This window comes from Humulus lupulus, chromosome 4, assembly GCF_963169125.1.
Source record: "Humulus lupulus chromosome 4, drHumLupu1.1, whole genome shotgun sequence".
In the NCBI taxonomy this organism is placed as follows: Eukaryota; Viridiplantae; Streptophyta; class Magnoliopsida; order Rosales; family Cannabaceae; genus Humulus; species Humulus lupulus.
In genome coordinates this window covers 184894778-184901381 of record NC_084796.1, presented here as the reverse complement: position 1 = coordinate 184901381, position 6604 = coordinate 184894778, and the positions used below count along the sequence as shown (strand labels likewise).

The following is a 6604-nucleotide window of genomic DNA, read 5'->3' as shown; positions in this document are numbered from 1 at the left end:
TCAGTCGCTGGCCATTTACTTTGAATTCTCTCCCATCAGTTGGGTCTATGACCTCAACAGCACCGTTGGGAAAGACAGATTTCACAACATATGGGCCAGTCCACCTTGATCTCAGCTTGCCAGGGTGGATATGCAGACGAGAGTCATAAAGATGCACTCGTTGGTTTGGCTCAAATTCTTTTCTTAGGATCTGCTTGTCATGAATTGCTTTCATTTTAGCCTTGTAGATCCTAGAGTTGTCGTAAGCATCATTTCTTAATTCTTCAATTTCTGACAACTGAAGCTTACGATTGAGTCGTGCCGCCTTGAGATCAAAATTTAGGCTTTTAACTGCCCAATAAGCTTTGTGTTCCAGCTCAACAGGAAGGTGGCAGGCTTTACCATAGACTAGCCTATAAGGAGACATACCAAGTTGAGTTTTGTAAGCAGTGCGGTATGCCCAGAGAGCATCGAGAAGTCGTGAGGACCAATCTTTGCGGTCAGGATTAACCGTCTTTTCTAAAATTTGCTTAATTTCTCGATTGGCTAACTCAGCTTGGCCATTTGTCTGTGGGTGATAAGGCAATGCAACCTTATGAATTACACCATATTTTTGCATTAAGGTCTCGAAAGAATAGTTGCAAAAATGGGTGCCTTGATCACTTATGATAGCGCGAGGTGTGCCAAACCTAGATAACACATTTTCTTTTAAGAATTTCACAACAGTTGTGTTATCATTATTTCGACAAGGCACAGCTTCCACCCATTTTGAGACATAGTCTATGGCGAGGAGAATGTAAAGGTAGCCAGAAGAAGGTGGAAATGGTCCCATAAAGTCTATTCCCCAACAATCGAATATTTCTATTACAAGAATTGGGTTCAATGGCATCATATGTCGTCGGGACAGGGCACCTAATTTTTGACACCTTTCACATGATCGACAGAAATTGTTAGTGTCTTTGAACAAAGTGGGCCAATAAAGACCACACTGTAAGATTTTTGCAGCAGTCTTTTTCATAGAAAAATGACCACCACAAGCTTCATTATGACAAAAGTTCAAAACACTAAAAATTTCATCATCTGGAATGCAACGTCTCATAATTTGGTCGGGGCAATACTTGAAAAGATATGGGTCATCCCAATAGAAGTTACGAACCTCGACCAAAAATTTACGTTTATCTTGTGCACTCCATGCAATTGGAAGTTCGCCAGTCACTAAGTAATTGACGATATGAGCGTACCATGGAAACTTAGTGACTGCGAAGAGATGTTCATCAGGGAATTCATCTCGAATGGCTGGGCCATCAGCAGAATCAGAAAATTCAAGACGAGATAAGTGGTCTGCTACCACGTTTTCAACTCCTTTCTTGTCTTTTATGGTCAGATCAAATTCCTGTAACAGAAGGATCCACCTAATTAAACGCGCCTTAGCATCCTTTTTGGAAAGGAGGTATTTTAAGGGGGAATGGTCCGTGAAGACTGTGATAGGTGAACCAATCAGGTAGGAGCGAAACTTGTCAAGTGCGAATACTACAGCAAGTAACTCTTTTTCAGTGGTAGAATAGTTCATTTGAGCACTGTTAAGAGTTCTACTTGCGTAATAGACAACGAAGGGCTTCCCTTCCCTTCTTTGACCTAAGACAGCCCCTATAGCATAATTGCTAGCATCACACATGATTTCGAACGGTAAGTTCCAATCTGGTGGCTGAATGATAGGGGCGGAAGTGAGTTTTGCAACGAGCGTTCGGAAATATTCCTCACACTCAGGTGTCCAACTGAACACAACATCTTTTGCTAGGAGGTTTGACAAAGGGCGAGCAATTGTCGAAAATTTTTGTATGAACCTCCTATAGAATCCTGCATGCCCAAGAAAAGACCGAATGTCTTTAACAGTCTTGGGGGTGGGCAACTTTGATATGAGTTCAATCTTTGATTGATCAACCTCAATTCCTCGTTCCGACACGACATGCCCCAAGACTATGCCTGATGGCACCATGAAATGACACTTTTCCCAGTTGAGTACTAAGCCTTTCTCTTTGCAACGTTTAAGCACAGACTCCAAATTGAGAAGGCTTGATTCAAAGGAATCTCCAAATACTGTCAAATCATCCATGAATACTTCCATACATTTCTTGATCATATCACTAAATATGCTCATCATGCATCGCTGGAAAGTGGCTGGAGCATTGCAAAGGCCAAATGGCATACGCCGGAAGGCAAAAGTACCAAAAGGACAAGTGAATGTGGTCTTATCCTGATCTTCTAAGGCAATCTTGATTTGGTAATACCCTGAATAACCATCGAGAAAGCTATAGAAAGGATGACCTGCCACACGTTCCAATATTTGATCGATGAATGGAAGTGGAAAATGGTCTTTGCAGGTGGCTGCATTTAATTTTCTATAATCAATGCACATGCGCCACCCAGTTGTGACCTTGGTTGGAACAAGTTCCCCTTTTTCATTTGGTACCACTGTTACCCCAGATTTCTTGGGAACAACCTGAGTTGGGCTGACCCATTTACTATCGGCAACAGGATAGATTATGCCAGAATCCAGAAGTTTCAAGACTTCAGTCTTTACTACTTCCTTCATCGTTGGGTTCAATCTTCTTTGAGGGTCACGACGTGGTATAGCCCCGTCTTCCAATTGAATGTGATGGGAGCAAATTAATGGACTAATACCTTTGATGTCAGCTATCGTCCATCCTAATGCATCTCTTTGTTCTTGCAACACATTGATGAGTTGGCGCTCTTGTGTGGCAGTGATCTTGGAGGATATTATGACAGGAAAAGTGTTGTCAGCTCCCAGGAAAACATGCTTAAGACCGTCAGGAAGTTGGGCCAACTTTGGTTGAGGAGCTTGTTCAATAGATGGTTTTGGTGTTTCTCGATCTTGAGGGAGTTCCTCAAAGATTGGATTCCAAAACATGGTTCTTTTAGCCTGTGAGTGTTTGACAATTTCAGGGTTGATTGCAGACTCATCGGGCTCAGAACTTTCTGAAATTTGGAAGAGGTGATTAAAATGATTAGACGTGTATTTCGATTCGACCTCTTCTGAAATAAGTGTATCGATCAGATAGGATTGGAAACACTCATCGTTGTCAGGTGGTTGTTTGCCGATGTGGAAAACATTCACTACTAGAGTCATGTTCCCGAAAGAGATTTTCATGAGACCATTCCTACAGTTAATGAGTGCATTAGCTGTTGCGAGGAAAGGTCTACCGAGAATGATGGGAATTTTGGACTCTATACTTACTTCAGGTTGAGTGTCCAAGATGAGAAAATCAACAGGGTAATAAAATTTTTCAATTTGAATCAAAACGTCTTCTACTATTCCCCGAGGTTTCTTAACTGATCGATCAGCCAGTTGTAGCACCACAGATGTGGGCTTGAGTTCTCCTAGACCTAATTGCAAGTATATTGAATATGGCATAAGATTTACACTTGCTCCTAAGTCTAGAAGGGCTTGACCAAATTCCTGTTCCCCTATTTGGCATGAGATGGTGGGACAACCAGGATCTTTGTACTTCGGCGGTGTTTTGCAGTCAATTACCGCGCTAGCTTGTTCTGCCAAGAATGCAGTTTTCTTGACATGGTGCTTTCTTTTAAAGGTGCATAAATCCTTGATAACCTTGGCATAAGCCGGCACTTGTTTGATCACATGCAACAATGGCAAGTTGATCTTCACTTGTGTTAAAAGGTCTAGGATTTCACCATGATTTTCCAGTACCTTTCCAGAGGATTTCAAAGCTTGAGGAAAGGGTTCCTTTACTGGAATGCTTATTGGCACATCATCATCTGGAGCGGGCATTGACGTACTCGTTGTCTTAGTTAACGGTGAAACCGTACTTTGACCACTTCGAGTAGTGATGGCATTAACCTCTTTGAAATTTGTATCTGTAGAGGAGGAGGTTTGTGCCATGTGTTGCCCTTTTTGATGGATTAGAGGTTGAGCGGGAAGTTTCCGATGCTCTTGAATCGCCAAAGTAGTGTTTAGCTTTGTCATTTGGACTTTCATGTCTTTCATTTCCTCTACCATTTGTGTGAAACAAGCTTTGAGCTCTTGAGTTGAGGCTATTTGAGTTTGTGCAAGCATTTGCAAAGTACTCTCAAGAGAATTACTTGACTGCATGATATTTTGAGGAGCGTTGTATGATTTTGGTGGTTGTTGCTGCTCAGGCCTCCATTGGCTCCCAGATGCTTGGTTCGAATCCTTCCAGCTGAAATTTGGATGGTTGCGCCAACCAGGATTGTAAGTGTTTGAGAAAGGGTTATAAGGTTTCTTGTAATTCCCTAAAGCATTACATTGTTCCTCTTTTCCTCCTCTTAACTCACTAAGAGTTGGGCACTCTTGCGGTTGATGTTCCGTTCCTCCACAGATGAAGCATGGATCTCGTGTCTCTACCTTTGCAGCCATGTGGATTCCTCTACCTTCTTGAGATTTGAAAGCCTCGAATTGTTGTCTCAATGATTCAATTTGGCTTTTGACGTTATCCTCTTCCTTCAATTGGTAGATTCCAGTTGATCGTGGCTTGTCCATAGGACTCGGTCCATTCCATGTGTAGGACTTTTCAGCAAGATCGTCGAGGTACTCGAAAGCTTCATCGGGATATTTTTGAAGGAATTCGCCATTGCACATCATTTGTACGAATTGTCTTTGTCCGGTTGTGAGACCATCATAGAAATAGCTGATCAGACGCCAGCTTTCGTATCCATGATGTGGGCATTGATTTATCAAATCTCTAAACCTTTGCCAGACCTGATGGAAAGTTTCATGGTCTTTCTGGATGAAGGTAGAGATTTGTCTCTTAAGGCTACTAGTCTTATGGGGCGGGAAATATTTGGCAAAGAATGCTTTTGTCATTTCGTCCCATGTTCCGATAGATCTAGGCCTTAAGGAATACAACCAGCTTTTTGCTTTGTCTTTGAGTGAGAAAGGAAAGAATTTCAATCTCACAATGTTGGTGACATCAGCACGATTGTTGAATGTAGCCACCACCTCTTCGAATTCCCGAATATGCACGTACGGACTCTCATTTTCCAACCCATGGAAGGTTGGTAAGAGGTTAATCATGCCGGGTTTGAAATCAAAATTTGGCATATTGTTGGGATACATTATGCACGAAGGTGTGGCTGTACGCGTAGGATGTAAATATTCCTGTAGCGTTCTTGGTTGGACTTCATCTTGATGAGCCATCGTGGGTGGTTCAGGAAGTCTCGGTGAATCAGGAATGTTTGAACGAATAGAAGAAAACGATGAACTAGGAGAGTTTTCTAAAGTTTCTACTTGTTGTCTCACAAATCTCCCTAGTGCGTCTCTGTTTCGTGGCATAAATATTTTTTTATTTTTTTTTATTTTGTAAGTATTATAAGCGCAAATGTGTAATAATGTAATAAGTATACACCAAAATGTTCCCAGGCCAATTGGAAAGGCTGCCAAGGTACCACTTTAGGCCCAAGAGCTTTTCTATAACTCCCCGAGGTTCTTAGAAAAGATTGGAGGGTAACGCTAACACAGACCTTATTTAAGAACCAATTTTTCTAAGACAGAACAAGTTTGGTTTTTACTAATTTCCAAAATTACACAAATGTTCTCAATACTTTGTTTGATTTTTTTATTTTTGATTTTTTTTTTATTTTTCTTTTTAAATTTTATGATTTAAAATTTTATGCTCTTTTTTTTTCGGAAAAAACCTAAATCTAAAATAAAAATTCTAAACTTAAAATTAAAAAAAAGAATAAATAAAATAAATAAATAAATAAAACTACTAAGGAAAAATAAAATAAAAGAGAAATTAAAAATTACACTACTTTTTTTTTTTTTATATATTGAAAGAAAAAAAATTAATTTACTAGGCAAACCTTTAATTGTAGAATTACCTCCCCGGCAACGGCGCCAAAAATTGATATCGCCCAATAAACTCCTAAGCGGTCGCAGTAGTAATCGGGCTATGTCGTATCCACAGAGAGGTAAAATACAAAATTAAAAGAAAGATTAGTAAATTAAAAATCATAAACTTTGGAAAAATGTGGATTTGAAAAAGAATATAAACATTAAATGAATAAAATTGAGAAATTAGAATCAGAAAGAAAATATGGAAGGCATAAGTTTCATTCATGCAAACATATATATATTTTAAAAATTGATTCATAATACTTAACTATAATTCTACACCATTAATTATAGTTGGAAAATATATATATTAAAGCTCACCTTAAAATATGTTCTTTAATTAAATTATACTAACATCTAATTTTAAAACCTATCATATTATATACTTTAGAGCGACAAAATACCAATGGCAGAATGCAGTAAAAAGCATATAATATAAGAAATATTCTAAATTAAATTAAAAACCTAAATTACATAAGAAGAGAATGACTAGACTTATGTAAAAGATAATAATAAATTTAGAACAAAAATTAGAAGAAAAGAAATTTAATTGTAACAAATATATAGAAATGAAGAACAAAATAAAGAATCAATATATTAAAAATATAATGTAACACATGAACTCCACTCTAGCCTTTCCACAAGAAAATTTAGCCTAAAATAGGCATTGTTTTCACTTAAGAAAATGTAAAAGAAAAATAGGAAAAGTAAGTGTTTTTCTCTCCAATACTC

General features: G+C 38.6%; 1 non-coding gene across 1 annotated transcript; it reads left to right on the top strand.

Annotated features, from left to right (window-relative positions):
• Window positions 1-4688: 4688 nt before the first annotated feature.
• Window positions 4689-4795, top strand: LOC133833545 (small nucleolar RNA R71). The gene has a single exon (XR_009892920.1). It is a non-coding gene; the product is annotated as a small nucleolar RNA R71 (small nucleolar RNA).
• Window positions 4796-6604: the final 1809 nt, after the last annotated feature.